An 18,910-nucleotide genomic window follows, 5' to 3' on the forward strand; every position below is an offset into this window, starting at 1 on the left:
ACTTGCTTCCATGATTTAGTTAACGTAATGAGCTTGTTGTATCCATGCGACGAATCTTACTGCTTGCTGTATCCATGCGACAGCAGTCTTACTTTTTTTTTTCATCATAGAGTACACAGAATTGCCAATCCGGCAGGAAAGCAACACTTTGAAGTTGTTGATAACGTACGCTTGCTAGTTTTACGAAAATATATGGTCCAGTGGTGCGCATGTTATAACAGTACACTTCACGTATACGATTTATGTCGCCACTCGTTATGTGTTTGGAAGGTGACGTTCCGAAATTAGGGGTTGTGTGGAACACCCGGCGGGATGGATAAGAAAAGAAGATTGGCAAATGAAATGGCTTGTTACAAAATACAGCCGCAGACTACGGAAAGGCGCTGAATGTAGTTGTTTCGACCTACGGTGTTTCGACCCACTAAACTAGAAAAGGCCATGGGTTCAAACTAGAAAAGTCCAGATGTTCTACGCCCAACTTTACAAACACTCCTTTTCTTGCAAGCCCTCTGGAATTCGTGTATGCTGAACGACGTCCAGTAACACAAACGGGATTCGCCCCATTATATTTGCTCGTAAAAAGCATTTCCTGCTCTGAATAGCCACCTCGATTCACTGCGGTAGCTCAGTTGCTATGGCGTTTTGCTCCTGAGTACGAGCCAGGTCGAGGGTTTGGTCCCAACCGCGGCCGAAAGCAAGAAAACAAATCGGTATGGCGTGCGCCTCATAATCAGATCATGGTTTTGAAGCGCAATGCCCGAGAACTTAATTTAAATACTTTTAATAGCAGCCCCGGGTGCATATATTATAACATCGGTTTTCATTTTTGTCTTCACCGGTTCCTAAAGGCCGCGATATCAACAGCCGCCACCTAATATATATAGAAACAAAAGTGCCAGTTTAAAACTATAAATTATCCTGTGAACGAAACGGCATTATCAAATCAATGATCTCTCAATCTGTGGAGTTTGTGGCAGTTTGTGTATGAATTCATTATTTATGACAGCGAAGTTCAATACTACACGCGAATGAAACAAAAAATATCGAAATATTAGTCGAGAAGGCAACAACAAGCATCGACTGCGTCAGGTAAAGGGCGCAGCGTCTTTCGCGCCAGTTTTATTGTGTACCGCGAATACTTCTCGGGGCTACGAGCGATCGCGCTCGTTAGTAGGAAGCGAAACGCATTTAGAGTGTTGCAAATAGTTGCATATTCAGCAGACCCACTTTGATATACAGCGCACAACGATACAGCGCGCACGCTAACGCGATTCCGGCTGTTCGCAAAACAATGGTTTACGACAGCGTGGATAACAGCCTCTACAAAGCTACCACACTATGAAAGTAAAATGAGTTTTGGATACTCTTACAGACTCTGAAACCCTTTTTTAACACACTTCTTTCAATGCAGGAAGAAAAGGGCAGCAACGAAGGCTCGTCGGCTCAGCACGAAGTTCTGACAACTCCACTTCCCAGAGTTCTACACGTCGAAGCTCCGGAAAACTGCATAGGACTTAATGCGTATTTTAACATATGCGCGACACAAGTTCTACTTCTTTCTCCCCAGCTCTTTCTTTTCGTACCTGTACTCCTTTCACCAGTACAGGTTAGCAAACCGTACGCCTCTCTCTCTCTCTCTCTCTCTCTCTCTCTCTCATGATCTCTCTTTTGCTTTTTAAATAACCTAGATTCAGGCGCACGCACAGCGACTTCAACTGTAAAGACAAAGTGAGAGGTCCCGAGTATCACTGTGTTTGTCTCGAGCTGTAGAAGCTTTAAAGGACTGTGGCGCTAAATAATGATTTTTTACCCTCCACAAGCCACATAATCATATCGCTACAATGTACGCCAGTCATGTCAATGCCCGCAAGCACAAGTCCTGCTCCAAAGCATACTCCCTTTCTTTTTTAACTTAGGAATCTGCTTTTTCATCTTATTTCCTGCACTATCTCATTTTTTTTTATCACTTCTCCTCACGCTCCACTTTTCTTATTGCGAGCTGTTAACATTTCCGCGCCGCGAAAACTTTTTCACCTGTCTCTCACCGTAGTTCTCCCAGCCCAATCTTCTAATGAATGAAAGAAAGCAGCATTGAATCGTTGCTGATCCACATGAGCAGTAAAGTTAGCGCCATGCGAACGAGGACAAACGAACAAGAGAGCAGACAAGTGTGACAAGTGACAGCAGCAAATGTGTTCTCTAGCTTTTCTTTCTTTCTTTTGGAAGGGGGGGGGAGTGTTGTCCTCATACGTAACACGTTACGTTTGCAACTCGAAAGGAGCAGTTTTATCTTTACTTGGGGCCTTGTAATTGCCTTCCCACGTGACACATCGCACTGGAAATGGAAACGACTGTCATTACTGCTGAGCAGCGGATCGCTAAATATGTGGCAGAGAGAAGCACCAGAAGGATTTAACATCAGAGGGTTTGTCGATGAATGCCTTCTCTTATTTTCCGTATTCTTTATAACTTGTCAGATTCATGAAACGAGGGGCGTCCGCTTGTTAACAATCGTTTCTGCTGCCACTGTATCTGCGTAGAAAGTGATCGACTGACACTGATGGCCAAACGGGCTTAATTGCCATCCTGTTAGACGCTTCATATTTTACAACCACAATTAAAGTGGAGAGATTCATATTTAGTTCATTGTCTGTACGTCTATGAACGTCTATGTACATTGTGTTACTTCTAGGCTTTCGTCTTTACCGTCTGCAGTTAGGCTCGCGAATTACGAGAATTTTTCACTTTCTGGGGCCGTATAACGTAAAACTATTCCCATGTGTTTTTATTACAATCTCCTGACGTCAAATTTGGGTAACCACCGACGCAAGCATCGGATGGTCGCCCGTAGGGTTGTCTGAACAGACCAATCAAATGCTCCGCTCGTTCATAGGAGGTCACTTTTGTATGCTTGAAAAACGAATAACATTGCCTGCACTGAGCGGCTTGTCTTATCTAATTAGCTCACAAGAGGCGAGGAGCAAGCTCAAGTGGAGAGGGATTTGATGGGGCCGAGCCACTCCACTGAATATCGATAACCGGATGAAGAGGGCGGTGCCGGCGTCTGCGATTGGTCCGCTTTCTCGTACTTAGCTTGCGGTGGCTCGTCTACAATCGCGGCGGCATGCAACGGAAGCTTAAGAATGAGGCTAAAACGGATCTTCAGCAAAGAAGAGTTGGCAGAACGAGGTCATAAACGTGCCTAAAGTTCTCAAAAACATTGCACGGCCACGCAAAAAGCTTTATTACACGCAAATAAACCTATGTTCTTCGGCAGGGGCGATTAGCCAGTGCCGGAGCGATCGGCGGCAGCCATCTTTTATTCCTTTCGGAACGAGGCAGCCTGCGACTATTCAGAAGAACATTCAGTTTTGTTCGGCATATTAATGCATCTTTAACGCGCACGCGTCACTTTCACGCGGTAAGTTCTTGCGGTTTTGTGACGTCGCGTGAGAGGCTAGCGAAGTGGGTGCTGCCCGAAAACTTTTGACCAAACGCCGAGGGATAATGGCAAAAAGGCGTCGAATAAGAAATAACTATTTTTGTCTTGTTCGGTCAAATTATGCATAATCAGTGTGTACACATCATATCAGATAGGGAGCTATCGCGGTTTTCGTGACGTCGCGTGACAGACAGGTGAAGTGGTATGGTCCGAAAAAGTTTTTTACCAATCGCGGTGGGCTGATTGCAGAATTGGAATAGAAAAGTTTGGAATAGTTTTACGTTATAGCGCCCCTGTTCTCGCCGTCGTTGTAATTAAACCCTGTCGCAGACGATAGGCAAAAGAGCAAGAAAAACACCGGGATGGACGCAGAAACTCTCTGCCATCTAAAGCACTGAAATTGATTGATTGATTGATTGATTGATTGATTGATTGATTGATTGATTGATTGATTGATTGATTGATTGATTGATTGATTGATTGATTGATTGATTGATTGATTGATTGATTGATTGATTGATTCCGACAGACCAATCAACCATCACAAAGGGCAGCCGTCTCACCACTGCGATCATTTTTAGTCTGGACTATGACATAAATTATAATTTTCCAGTTCCTTTGCCCGCTTTCTGAGCATTTGCGGACAAAAACTTGGTTTCCCTGCTGCGAGACCTGAACTCCACAAGAAGAAAGACATCTGCAAACATCAGAACGTGTACAATGACTGCAATTCAAACACTAACACGTTGGTGAGCGATGCCAGAGAGCTCTTCATGGACCAAGAGGTCACTAAGAACACCAGTACTGTCGTCATCTTGAGCATCGAGTCTCTGGTAGCATAGAAGGTTTATTCATCACGCTCAGGCAACCGCATGGACTGCCCAAACTTCGAGTTCGTATTCTAAAGAAACAGGCTGTGTAGTTTTGTACACCACGTCACTGTTATATTTTTGGCCCGAATGCCAAAGGCTTTTAATGAGCGTATTTCATTTACAACTTATTTCTACAGTTCCATTTCGTCATCTACTGCTTCACTTCTACTCCAAACAAATTTATTCAAAGGCTGCAGTGATTTCGCACTGCGACAACTATCCACCCACAGGGCGTATGTTGCCACCTGAAAGATTTGACTTAAGTTTTGCCACTAAAAGCAGCAACGAATGAGTGGAAAACGCTATTCGCTAGAGATTTTCCCGTCAGAAAATTGTACCGGCTGGAGATGTCTAGAAAAACGTGAGAAGGATTTCGTAGTCATTACATCTAGACTCTTTTAACCCACTCGGTTCATTAGCGAGAAGTTTTGTTCGTGGCTAATTACGAACGGTACTTTATTAGATTGTTTATCATTTTCTACAGTTGCACCTTGTGGTATCGTAGTGCCAGCAAAGCAAATATTGCAATACAGCTGCAACAGCCAGTGAAAGAATAGTTAAAAACTATGGTATAAAAACTAGGCCACAACTTACCCCCGCCAATTCTCCAAGTACGTGACAGCACACTTGGATTGTGGCGGTCGTAATGTCTCGACAAGCGCATACGTGTGCGTCACGACCGACCGTGCACGCTTATTTATCGAAGTGATATTTCTATACATCGTATTTCTTGTGCTATTTCGTGCAGACACGGACAGGGATCACGCAAGTATGATCAATACACTGCTGTGCCCGTACAACCAGGCCGGATTCCAAATCTACAAGATGCAGAATTTATCCTGCGAACGCCCTTAGGACAAACCTGGGGCTGAGCCGGAAGACACAGCGCCCTAACGCTCCCTTGACAAAGTCGAAATGCTGCGCCGCCAGGCAGCGGCGTCCTGTGGAGGAGCTTCGGCGTGCGACATGTCCAAATGGGCAACAAACTGCTAGACAGCCGGCGCCATATTTCCTTTCCCCTGGAGGTCAGCGCGCTCGGCGAACTTGAAGCGGGTCGCTAGTTGGACCTCTAGGACGACCGTCGAGTGCTGGCTTTGTATTGGGCCGTTAGAGTGACAATCATTGCTCGGAGCTTTATAAGCCCCGACGCCGCCGCCTGGAGAACCGGATCCACCGAACCACCGCGAGCCAAGTGCCGCTCTCGAGTGGAGGGAGATGTGTTACGCGTTGGAGTCTCACCGGTCGTCGCCGTGCGGGAAAAGTCGCGTTTGTTGTTAGCTCTCGGCCCCGTGCCGATCCGATCTTGTCCTGTATAATGACCCATATATAGTGTATAACGTCCCCTTTTTTTATTCTCACCGACGCCTGACTCGGAGTCTTCGCTACCAACGCCCTGTCACGAAACGGGTGACGAGCGCTACCGGACCCCCTCGAAGTCGCGACAACACCTCGAATTTCCTGTTAGAAACCTCCAAAGTGGGTAAAGACCTCTAATTATAAAGACGTGTTTGAAGTGTGCCCAATGGTGGGACTGAACCTCTGTTTCCAGCACATAAGCGCTATGCCCTGACCATTAGGATAAGATCGCATGCATCTTTCTCTCAGGCCGAAGGCGCTCTTTGAAATGTCTGGCACATGCATCACGTGCCAGTTTCTCACATCCTTCTCACGTGACAACTATTGCTGTGAGGCGCTGTGTTAGACTGCACTACCTTCGGTATCGGCTCGCATGGTTCTTTTTTTCTTTTTGACAGATACCTTCAATGTGTGGGAGGTTTGAGTTTAATGTCATGGCATTTAAAGATAAATAGTTGGTCATGTACTTGAAGCTGAGGGAGTGAGAAACTTCTAAATAGACGATTGCGCTACATTGTTAGAGTAGAACATTAATGCGTTCTTTTATAATTATAATGCAGTAGTAAAGTAGCGGACCTGAATTCACTTGAAGGAAACACAAAATGAGTGTGTCTTGCAGCATAATGCTTGGACTATGGCGGCGGTGTTGTGTATGAACCATACATCAACACGCGAACTCCATTTTCTTTTCTGCACAATAATAACCGAAAATAAGTGAAGGTTCATTATCAAGGGCTCTGCGGTGCTTGGGCATAAGCATTTAATGGAATTTACGCGCTGCATAGGATGAAAATAAAGGCAATTGTTGGCACCACATTTAATTGTGCAGCATTCTATCAACGGATTCCCGAAAGCTTCGCCTCACATATACTTCAACAAATGCGTTAGATTAGCATAACTTTTTCACCTCCTTTTGCTAGGCATTTGCGTCGTGAACATTAAAGTGCACCACAACCGCCCTCTTGAGAAATCTGGGCTCTGTCTGATCGCAAGTCGTCCACCGACTAGTTTCTACTATAACACTGTATCTGCACCACTAGCTATACCGGCCCACTCTCTCGTATTTTTTTTTTGTTGATTACTACTCTGTAAAAACTAAAAACTAAAAACACAATGTGACTTTTAGCGCTGAAGGCGCAGCGAGGAGTAATTGCGAGAGGCACGAAGTCACGTAACCGCGTTGCCCAATAAAAACGCTAGACCTGGTTGTACAAAATAATCGCAAGATCCGGTTGCTTGACAAAGTGAGCGTGAAGTGCTTTGTGTAACGAGAACGCGTAATATGACCGTAGAATGAAATCGCCAAATCTGCTTGCCCGATGACGGAGAGCTTAATCTCTTTATTTGTTTGAGATATCAGGTTGCACAACAAGATGTACTAACCGTACGACAACCGTCAAGCTTCAGTCGCACGGTTTAAGCGAGCCTGACATTGGTTCACGCTCTCCGGTGCTTGGTGCTTACGCTGCACTTATGCAATCGTCTTCGTAAGGATACCATAATAATCGTTATCGCAGGCCGCTACGACCCATTACTACAAGTTCCACGCCACGAATTCATCTGGAAATTCGCTGTAACAGCAGCCGCTGTAATACTTCGCTTGGTAAAGTGCATGCAGTATACTTGTTTTAACTCCTGAAACTTGGTCTATAAATCCTCATTAAAGGACGTCGTTGCTTCAGCTGCGATGCTTCAGACGATGCTCTCAGCTGCGGAAGCTCATGTCACCGCACAAGAGCAACACCTTTTTCAACGGTGAATTATGTTCGGGTTGCAAAAAGGTGCTTGCGTCAGTAGATCTTACGTAAGAGAAGTTATCAGCTGTTGCTATATAGTTAGAGCGGGCTTGCAGGCTGCAAGTAAGAGGTGGACGAGGCAACCCGAACATACAGGCCTCCCTATTCATCGCTCAGGACGATAGAGTTGACGGCTCCGTGCATCTTCAAGGCTAACCAAAAATGCCATAGTCCATACGTTTATGTTTGGACTATGTAGTTTATGTATGCACGCTGTATGAGTATGCGTGTGCTCGTGAGCGTGTCTCTGTGTCTGTGCGCGCTCGCACGCACGCACGCACACACACACACGCGCGCGCGCGTGTGTGTGTGAGAGTGTGTGTGTGTGTGTGTGTGTGTGTGTGTGTGTGTGTGTGTGTGTGTGTGTGTGTGTGTGTGTGTGTGTGTGTGTGTGTGTGTGTGTGTGTGTGTGTGTGTGTGTGTGTGTGTGTGTGTGTGTGTGTGTGTGTGTGTGTGTGTGTGTGTGTGTGTGTGTGTGTGTGTGTGTGTGTGTGTGTGTGTGTGTGTGTGTGTGTGTGTGTGTGTGTGTGTGTGTGTGTGTGTGTGTGTGTGTGTGTGTGTGTGTGTGTGTGTGTGTGTGTGTGTGTGTGTGTGTGTGTGTGTGTGTGTGTGTGTGTGTGTGTGTGTGTGTGTGTGTGTGTGTGTGTGTGTGTGTGTGTGTGTGTGTGTGTGTGTGTGTGTGTGTGTGTGTGTGTGTGTGTGTGTGTGTGTGTGTGTGTGTGTGTGTGTGTGTGTGTGTGTGTGTGTGTGTGTGTGTGTGTGTGTGTGTGTGTGTGTGTGTGTGTGTGTGTGTGTGTGTGTGTGTGTGTGTGTGTGTGTGTGTGTGTGTGTGTGTGTGTGTGTGTGTGTGTGTGTGTGTGTGTGTGTGTGTGTGTGTGTGTGTGTGTGTGTGTGTGTGTGTGTGTGTGTGTGTGTGTGTGTGTGTGTGTGTGTGTGTGTGTGTGTGTGTGTGTGTGTGTGTGTGTGTGTGTGTGTGTGTGTGTGTGTGTGTGTGTGTGTGTGTGTGTGTGTGTGTGTGTGTGTGTGTGTGTGTGTGTGTGTGTGTGTGTGTGTGTGTGTGTGTGTGTGTGCTTGCGTGTGCGTGGTTGTGCGCGCGTCCGCTCGCGCGCCCGCGGTCGGTTATACTGCTAAAATTTAGGAATTTATAGTCGCGCACAAGCATTCTGCTGGCTCCATCATCCTTCCTTGGTGGTTCCGGTAAGCGAAGGGTACACTTTTTCTCTCGTTTGTGTAATGTCCGCCGTTACTTACAGTCATAAACCCTGATCGATATAAAACGTTAGTCATTAGGACAAACCGGTTTCTTTCCGAATGCCATGGGCGCGTGCGGGAAAGCTCGCCCTCGGGGGACGTCGACGGCGCGAGTGCTCTGTAAGCCTTCGGTCAGCAGTGAAAGCCCCACACTCAGCCTATGTGAGCAACTCTGCGGACGTGTTTTAGGAGCAGCCATAAAATAAAAGCCTCCAGCCAGTGAAAGAACCGCCTCGACTGAATAAACGGAGCTGCCGTCAGCCTTACAAGACGAAACAATAAAAGTGCATTCGAGGTTGTCGACACTGCTAACTGCCTCCCTTCTCACCACTATTGTACCGAGAGCGGCGACGTTGTAACGACTGGATAGTAAACCAGCTCGGACCTTGCGTTCTTTTTGTGCTCGGCGCAAGTGCTTTCAGCGTGTTTCTGTGTCAGCTGGAAGCGTCTCTTTCTTCCTTTATCTGAAGCTGCTGGCTCGGGTTTTCTTGCACCCCACAACGAAACTGCCTATCGTCAAGAAGAGCCTGTAAGGCCAGTCGAATAAAACTCACACAAAGTACTTTTTTTTAATTGTATTATGAGATCACTTTCGCAGAAATATTATTTCTCAACACACGTAAATATAGAGGATGCGTAAGGGTTATTGATTACGAACGAAAAACTTAATTTATTTCTGTAGTGTGATCGACACAGAAGTTTTATGCAATCCCGAACACGGTGGTCGCATTTCTTTGGAGGCGAAATGCGAAAACACCCCTATACTTAGATTTAGGTGCACGTTAAAGAACCCCAGCTCATCCAAATTACAGGAGTCCCCTACTACGGCGTTCCTCATAATCAGATTGTAGTTGTGGCACATAAAACCCTATAATTATTCATTTAAGTTTTATTTATTTGTGTTCCGACAGATGCTTTATGTAGAACGCCCAATTTATTTACCCACGCATCTGTGTACACGAATTTTATTTTTTACCACGGTATTCGGATTGAGTAGTGCTGTGACTAATGTTGAGAATTATTTTTATAGGCTACAGGGTATCAGGTTACATTGAAGCGATAGTTGTGATGAACGAATAATACCACCACGGCGTTATACTTAGCTGCTTAGCTATACTATTCGACATCTTAACATTCTTTTCAGAATTGCATTTATCTAGGTTGACAAACTGTATGTGGCTTGGCTGTAGTAACAAAAAAATAAAATTAACAATGGGCTCGCGAGTCATGCTTCCGCAGATACGAGCTAGTTTACAATCTACGGAGAGGGATGCAAGTCATGCCACATGCTCGCAAACTATGTCGCAAAATCATCTAGGCTAGCTCAAAAAGCGCCCCTTGGTTTCCTTTCTTTCTTCTTTCTTTTTTCTTGCAATCATTAACGCTCAAGGATCGGTGCCTGATCTCGCTTGCTTCTGCTTATAAAAATGCTCGAAGTAAATTTGCAAATGTCTTCCATACATTTTCTGAAAGAAAAAGAATAACCTTTTTTTATCCTTTTCAGTAGGCATACATTACGAAAAATCATAGAGACCAGTGGTTCGATGCCTCAAAAGAATCTATTTAAAATGCGCAATGTTCTCACAATGACACACCGACAGTTACACCACTCGGTAATTTTTATACTACTAACGTCAACTGCGTCGGTTATTAAAACAGCTCTTGCGCAAGAAGCTGTTCAGCTTCTATAATAATTTTTTTTCTTTTATTGATTTGGCGCAATCTAGTAAGAAGAATGGGCACATGAAGGTGCTCCGTGCACTACACATGTTCTGCACGAAAAGTAGAAGAAATGTTTCCTCAATCCCTCAACAAATACAATTATCAGCTGTGCCATGTTCACGCTCTGCTTGGCACAAAATCCCACGACACAGCTACATCATGAGCCACGAGCTACAGCAGGAGCACGCGACATCTTATGCCTTGGGTGCAGTTGTTGAGAGCGACGACACTCATAATCTCGAACTCGTTGTATGTTTTGCTAGCGTCCATCTTCATAACCCGGTGGCGGAAAGCGCAGAACGTCCGCCTACTCAAAAAGTAAGAATTCCTTAGAAGGCAACAGTTGAGACGTGATAAGCACGGCGCGTGTCTCATCGCAGAATGCCTCCCTGGGCGCGGACAACGGATATCCACTGAAATGATGACGCCAATTTTAATTCATGTGGCAGCGACGTGGCTCCTCAGACACTCCGGCACAGTCTCCACCGGCGCTGCCCAGCGACTCTACTTTGGTTTGCTCATACAGTAATGTTCGAGAATGGGCGGCACTCGGTTACGTTTGCACCGTCCGATCTCTGAGGCTATGATAATGCGATAATAAAACGTTATTAAAACCGAGGGTCTGGCGGAATCCCGTCTGGTCGGAGAAGAGAGCATTGTCAATAAAACACAAGGCGCCGACCGAGGCACAGCGCATTCAAATAAAAGACGTTTCGGATCCTGCAATGACCGTCTTTTACTTGAATATACTGCACCTTGGTCGGCGATGTGTTTTATTAATAACAAAACATTCTTGAAAAGCCATCATCAAAAGTAGCCAATATGTCCAAATATATCTAGTGCAACCAATTTATTCGTACAATATATCAACCGTGATTCGCGTTGTTTCGCAGACACGCCTGTCTGCAACTTGGGCCAGAGGTCATAAGGACTGCCATGTCGCGAGATCGTGTCTTTGAGCCCTGAGCCGAGGCCACATTTTCGGCTGATCAATCCCAGACACCCTGACAGCTATCGATCGAGGATACGTATCCGAATACAGACGCTGTAGGCATAACCGTCTACTGGCACTTTAACAGCTCTTCGGGCGGTAAGCAGCTGCACCTGGCCAGCTACAGTGCCACGTTAGCGCACATCGCAGCTCCGCTCGATTCGCTTTCAGCGAAGACGATTTCAGCTTCTTCTTCCGCCGGCGCGTTAACGAGGTCGGCAACCGGCAGACGCCTCGCAATTTCACCGTGGTCCCAACCAGTGAGGGCGTCGAAAAAGGGGCGGATACTGTATGTTAATGAGTTTCAAGGCCATCGCCACCGCTCCGTTCAAACGGGATAACATCATCAGTGTTGCTAAATCTGAAGCAATGTAGCTTTCGATAGCTTTTCTGTGAACGGTGCCTCTCTGGCTGCCACCCACTCTATAGATAGTAGTCCCTCCGGAGTTGACTTTTCTCTATCCTCAATAAGCTGGTGGTGACGACGGCTGTACCCATTGTAGTATAGTTAAGTGGCTATGGCGTTGCGCTGCTAAGCACATGGTAATAAGCTTGATGCCCCAGCCGCGGCGGCCATATTTTGAAGGGAGCGAAATGCACAGAAGCTAAGGTAGTTTGATTTAGGTGCACGCTAAAGAAACACAGGCGGTCAAATTCAATGAAGGGTCGTCCACTGTGGCGTTATTCATGTCCTACAGTGCAGCTTCGAGACATTAAACTCCATAATTTAATTTAACTGTTGTTGGCGTACGCTTCACCACCACTACTATAAAAAGAGGCCCATTATTGTTGCTTCTTTGTTGCTTTTTCTGGTGATTTGATGGCCCACAGGCCGCGGCCACCCGACCGTTTTTTTATCGAATTCCGACCCTCCTCCAGAAGAAACGCAGAGTATACATACACCGTGTGGGGAAAAGCTAGCTGTCACCCATGTACAAATCACGGAAAAGGAGTAGTGGTCTAAATCTAGATGTCGTGCAAGGCTCGTGTTTCGATCCTGTTTGCGTGTTTCCAGCTCTAGCCTATTTGCCTTGCATAACGTCCTTAACATTCATACAAACGAAAGAAGCTCATTCAGTCACTTCCTGCGTTTATTCGATGTCAGCGATGTAATTCTTTTTTTGGCGCCATGTCCAAGAAACTTCCTAGAAAGCAAGCTTCACCACAAAGGCTTTCCGTAGTCATCAGCCCGGTGCCGGCCAAGAAAGCAGCGCGGACATATTTGCCAAGAAATGAATCAGCTATAAGCGACGCCCTCTTCTTCCTCACAAATTCACGTAATCTACCCTTTAGGCCCTGAGCACTGTCACAGCTTACGATTATCTGGTTTTCTTTCTCTCCTCGTGCGCAATAAGCGCCTAGCGTGAAAAGCAGCAAACAGCAGGTCCCTGTATTCACTTCCGCATTTCGCCTAGCCTGAAACGTAGAGAAGACATGCCGACTGAAAAAAGAAAAAAAAAAAGGTGGCAGACGGGAAACGTACTTTTACGGTTCAACCTTTTGTTCCCGTGCTTGCAAGGAAAAAAGCACATACCGTAACGGCCTCAGTTCATATAGACAGGCTTTTCCTCGCTCTCAAGCTCCCTGTTGTCCCTAGTATAGCGGCACCCAAGGAGGAGCAATCGCCGTAAAAAGGAGCGCGACGGAAGCGCGGAGAAAAAGGAGGCGACCGCGGCATAAAATGGCGCAAAAATTATGCGCAGGGCACGGAAATCGTTTCGACGCGCGAGCGCGGCGCAATGATGGCCCCGTGAGACGCGAGCCTCCTTTCGTCCATGAAACCAGCGGGGAGCTGCACAAGTAGCCTAAAAAAAACGCAAAAAGGAGAAAAGAAAAGCCTATAGGCATCGTCGTCGTGGCCTCAACCGCGAGCGACGCCGGAAAATACCACCCCTCCAACTCCGTCAATTCAACCTCCTGCTTTTTTTTTCGTAAGTCCTTCTCCCCATTTATTCGGTGGGCGCCCTTAGAGCATGTCTAAGAGGGGAAGAGAAGGGAAGAGACGGAAAGTTGATGCGTGTGACTTCACTTTTGCTAGTACTCCCGCTACACGTTCCTCTCTCTCTCACTTTTTTCTCTCCCTCCATTTCATGACCAGAATATATGTATTTTCTTTCCTTGAATGATTAGCGAGGACGAAGATAATTTCCGCTTCGCTTTCTTTTCACACGACGTTTCTCTTTACCTTAGGGCCGTCAAAAACGATATATATACGCGATGCCGTAGATGCATGATGCCATGCTAGCCATATAGAGCGCCACTTTCTTTATAAAGGCGCGAAGTTGGGGAAGGGGATGGGGAAATTGGATAATGTAAGGAGGACCGGCAGCGGGACGATAAAACGGTGCTTTTGGAGCGCGCGAACGAAGCTGATTTCCATGTTTTAGCGCCAGTATAATTTCGCTACTTGGCTGTAGGGCGCGACATGCTCGTGGTCTTGGAGAGCGAGAACAGCTGTGGCAGATGTCCCTTATAGCCCAATGACTTCGCAGTGCCACCTCAACAAGGAGCAAGCGAGTGTGTGCACAAAGGAAGGCAGCTACGTCGTCGCCCATCGCGTCAGTGCAGTGGCCGTAGCGTTCCCAGCGGTACGTTATGACCAGCTTATCTTCGACTTTCTTTTTTCTTCTTTTTTTTCTTTTTTGTACGCAGGTGTCCACGGCACCACTACCTCCGTTCGCACCCGACTATCCCTGTCTAATGACTTCTTTGTGATGCAGTCAAGATGTAGAACGCATGCCACGTTGGGCGCATCACCTGCAATCAAGCGAGTTGCAAATTATTGAAAACGACAGCCTCGCCCTGCGGCTCTCGCATTCGAGAACTGCGCCTCTTCTTTTCATAGTATATTCTGTCACTGAAAGCCGGGAGTATTTCGGCAGAGGCTAGTCTCCTTCTTTATCTTCAGACGGACGACTCGCGCATGTCACAATTTCGCTGAGGTGGACCGTGTTGCCTAGGCAGCATGAAGACTAAGAAAAGCGTCTTAATTACCCTAACCTGATTTTCGAGTTAATGAAGGTGACAGCTGCTTCGTGGAACAAAACTTCAATGCTGATTTAGCGGTAACTGTGAAATTAATGGAGTAGCATTACGTTCCCACCTCTGTGAAGTTCCTCATCCATGATTTAAACGCATTCTCCGCACTCCAAAGCGCTGTTCGGGAGCTCACTCGATATGCGTCCTGTCTCTTCGATGAGCAATCTGCAAGTGATAGTACATATCAGTATATGACAGCCGGCCACCCAGCAAAACAGCTCCGATCGAACAGAACGTGTTCTTCGTCGTCCTCGTCTCTCTTCACCGAATCCTCCGCGGAGCGCAAAATAAAATTCAACCAAACTATAACTGCACAACACACGAAAATGCACTGAATGTACGTGTCATTATTCCCCGGCCCCTTTCAAAATCATCGGCTCGATGCTTCGGAAGAAAGGAAGGTAGGAGAGGATCATCAGAGCCCGTAGTAAGGCTTCATCCTAGCCACGTGGACGATGTCCGGTTGTGGTGTACGGCGGAAGAATCGCGTTATGCTCCCTGGAACAACATTGTAGTTGACGTCACTGAGGCGTTTAAGGATCCGGTAAGGCCCAAAATAACGACGGGGAAGTTTCTCCGACCTCCCGCGTTGGCGGATGGGATTTCAGATCCACGCTTTGTCTCCGAGGCCATGCCGTTAGTAAATTCTGTGTGGCGGAGGTTGTACGTGTGAGCATCGTAGTGTTGCTGAGAGCAAAGGCGCAGGCGAGCTAGCTGACGAGCTTCCTTGGCATACTGACCATATTGGGCAGCACTGACTGTGGTAGATACGAAGGCGTCGGGGAGGAACATTATGTCTAAAATTGTTGTAACTTCGCGGCCGTGAAGCAAGTGAAAATGAGTAAATCCTGTGGTTTCTTGAACAGCGGTATTACAGGCGAAGGTTACGAAAGGAAGAACGCTGTTCCTGTTCTAGGCCGTTCGTCTGTGGATGATACGCTGTCACCCGACGGTGGAAAGTGCCGTTGAGGATCATCAATTCTTCCAGGAGTTGGGCTGTGAAAGCGGATCGACCCTCTGTCAGTAATAACCACTGCTGGTGCACCATGACGGAGGACGATAGCATGGATGAAGAAACTGGCAACGTCAGTAGCAGCACCTCGTTGAAGGGGTCTTGTTTCACAGTAAAGGGTGAAATAATATGTCGCAACTATTATCCATCGGTTGCTAGCCGAAGATTTGGGAAATGGTCCAAGCAAGTCCATTCCGAGTTCTTGAACGTGTGCCCGGCATATTTCGACAGGCTGTAACAAGCCAGCTGGTTTCATGGGCGGTGTTTTGCGCCGCTGGCAGTCGCAGCATCTCTTAACGTAGTACTTAACGGGACAGTTTCGGCCAGTAGTACTTGTGGCGAAAAAGTGCAAGAGTGCGCGTGAACCCCAAGTGTCCGGAAGACGGTTCGTCGTGACAAGCATGTAGGATCTCCTTGCATCGCAGATGCCACTACCAGAACTTGGCCAAGCCCCACACGACAGCAAGTTCTTTTTTTTTTTTTTTGTAGTCGAGTAGTTCGATTTCGCTGATGATGAGGTACGCCCTAGCGTAGGCGATCACTCTTTCTAGACCTTCTTGCCGCTACACAAGGACGGCTCGAATGCTGAAATTGCTGGCGTCTGTGTGCACTTCAGTGTCAGCATCTTCGTCGAAGTGACCTAGGATTGGGAGAGCTTGAAGTCATTGTTGTAGGTCGCAAAAAGCGCGATGTTGCTATGGGTGCCAAACGAAAACAACACTATCCCTTGTGAGATAATGCAAGCGCTCAGCTATCTCGGAAAAATTTCGTACGAAGCGACGGTAGTACGGGCAAATTCCCCAAAAACGGCGAACCTCGCGTTCATTCGTAGTTCTCGAGAAGGTGGCAACTGCTCGCGTTTTTTCAGGATCTGGGCGAATTGCATCGCGGCTGACAGCATGACCAAGAGATTTTAGCTCCTCGTAACCAAAGTGACATTTTTCGTGCTTGAGTGACAGGCCAGCAGTTCTGAATGCATCACGTACTGCACGAGGACGTTGAAAATGCTTCTGAAATGTCTCCGAAAAAGCGACGACGTCGTCTAAATAAACAATACGCGTTTGCTACTTAAGACCGAACAAAACAGTGTCCATCAATCTTTGAAAAGCCGCAGGAGCTGAGCACAGGACCACAGGAAGAACCTTGAATTCAAAGAGACCGCCAGGAGTTATAAATGCGATCTTTACTCGGTCATGGTCATCGATCTTGATTTGCTAATAACCACTATGCAGTGTCGAAGTCGGTACAGTGAGTCATCGATTCGAAGAAATGGATAGACGTCTTTCGTTGTGACGTTGCTCAGTTTACGATCATCAACGCAGAAGCACGGTTGGCCTTTTTCTTTTTAACTAGCACTACTTATGACGCCCATGACAGGTACATTCAGTGCATTTCGGTGCGTTGTGCTGTTAAAGTTTCATTGAGCTTTATATTGGGGACCGCGGAGGATTCGGTGAAGAGAGACGAAGACGACGAAGTTAGACGCTCTGCTCTATCGGAGCTGTTCTGCTGAATGACCAGCTGTTGCTTCAGTTATGAACTCAGCGACGGGAGCTGGAGGGTTGCGCATGAGTCCAGCGAAGAGTTGTTCTTTCACCCCTCGTATTAGGAGACGAACTTTCTTTGTCTCGGCCATACCTGGATCCGCAAGTCTGAACAAGCGTGACATGTCCTCGAAAAACATGGCCACGCTTTCATTTGGCTTCTGAAACCGACTCTGCAGGACCTGCTCGGCCTTGTCTTTCCTTTCAGGGGTGCTGTATGTCTCGCGGAGCTGTCGGCGGAATTCTTGCCAGCTAGTGATGGAGCCCTGATATTCGCGAACCATGTGCGAGCGTAAACGCTATAGACTATACTTTCCAAGCGCAAAGTACACGTAGCGCAGTTTCCTTGAGCCATCCCTTTCATTGACCGCAGCGACTCGGTCGAAGTGTTCAAGCCAATTCTCCACGACCTCGAACACACCGCCATGAAATGACTTCGAAACGCGCGCTGCGTATGCGACACTCGGGGTAGAAGTGGATTGGATTGTGCTGCTCTCTTGCGTCTTACATACTTCTGTGGTGGACATTCTTACCGGGCTCTATGACACGTATTCGGGAGGTAGTCCTCGCAAGCGGCGGCTGTGGCGAAGTGCCCGGTTTTCCTCCAGAATTGTGGAAATGGTGGCAGGAATTTGATGCGTCGGGAGGTCGGATTAGTTTAGAGGATGGTACATAGCACCTCCACCAGTTTAATCACAGCATTAACACGACAAGCAACCGCCGGCGACCCAGCAGAACAGCTTCGATCGAGCAGAACGTCTTTTTCGTCGTCCTCGTCCCTCTTCACCGAATGTTCCACGGCGCGCAAAATAAAGCTCAAACTGTAACCGCACATCACACGGAAATGCACTGTAATTACGCTCATGCACACATGTACTTTCTTTCACTTTGACACTCTATAATGCTAGCGCATTCAAAATCTCTCGTCGGCGAATGTCGACAAATCTCTTTCGCGGTGCTGTAACATTGGTCCGCCTCTGCTGCATGCCTATCACTGCGAGGAGCATTTACAAGCCTTCATTTCTACCGTATTGGAATTTCAAAAAGACCAACGTAGGACTCTTGCACATTTGAAAAAACCATCGAGCACAGCTGTTTCGCACCTGCCCTTGATACGCCGTCCATTGCACCTCTCTACAGACCGCCAATAAACCGGCTGGACTACAGAACATTTTTTAGGCGCAAATTTTTGGACTGTGGCCACATATGTCGCCTGGTCCAGAAAGCTATTCGTGTGCCGCAGCAGTTTTCGAAAGGCAACGGCCACAGTGACTGTTTGTTGTCCTCTTGTGCATCCGTCTGTTCGCACGCAGCGTTCCACTCTCTAATTCTTCACTTTCGAATTTCTTTTTTTTTTGTAGCGAAAGAATTAAAGGCGAGTTCCGCAACTGTTTTGGTGTGAGAAAGGCCCGCATGTCGTGGCATGCCATGGTGTTTTCGATATCAAATTCTCAACCACTTTCAAAGCTCCAATTTAGCTTTGAAAAGCAAGTGTCCATCATTAAAAAAGTCACCGCTTTGCGTATATGTTAGTATAACAACAACTTATACGCGCAGTTTTTTTTTCAGGTATCGATATTTCTTTTTTCTTTCTTACGTCGAAATGTACCGGCGTCACGCAGGGGGCCAGCTAAACGTTTTCTGTGCGGCTGCGGCGGTGAAAGCATTGCGCGAGGCCATGAGCCAGCAAGCAGACCCCCAGCACTCCCATCGAAGGGTGTGAAGACTCGCTTAGGCAGCTTCATTGTCTCTGATATATGAGCTGTAAGACTGGCATACATCTACGCAGCATATACCTATTTCCCGTGTGTGCTATACCGAGCCGAACGCTCCTCTTGTTCACATCACAGTTCTTCCTCTTCTCGACTTATCAGGCTCTCCTCGA

This window comes from Dermacentor variabilis, chromosome 5, assembly GCF_050947875.1.
Source record: "Dermacentor variabilis isolate Ectoservices chromosome 5, ASM5094787v1, whole genome shotgun sequence".
NCBI classification, from domain to species: domain Eukaryota; kingdom Metazoa; phylum Arthropoda; class Arachnida; order Ixodida; family Ixodidae; genus Dermacentor; species Dermacentor variabilis.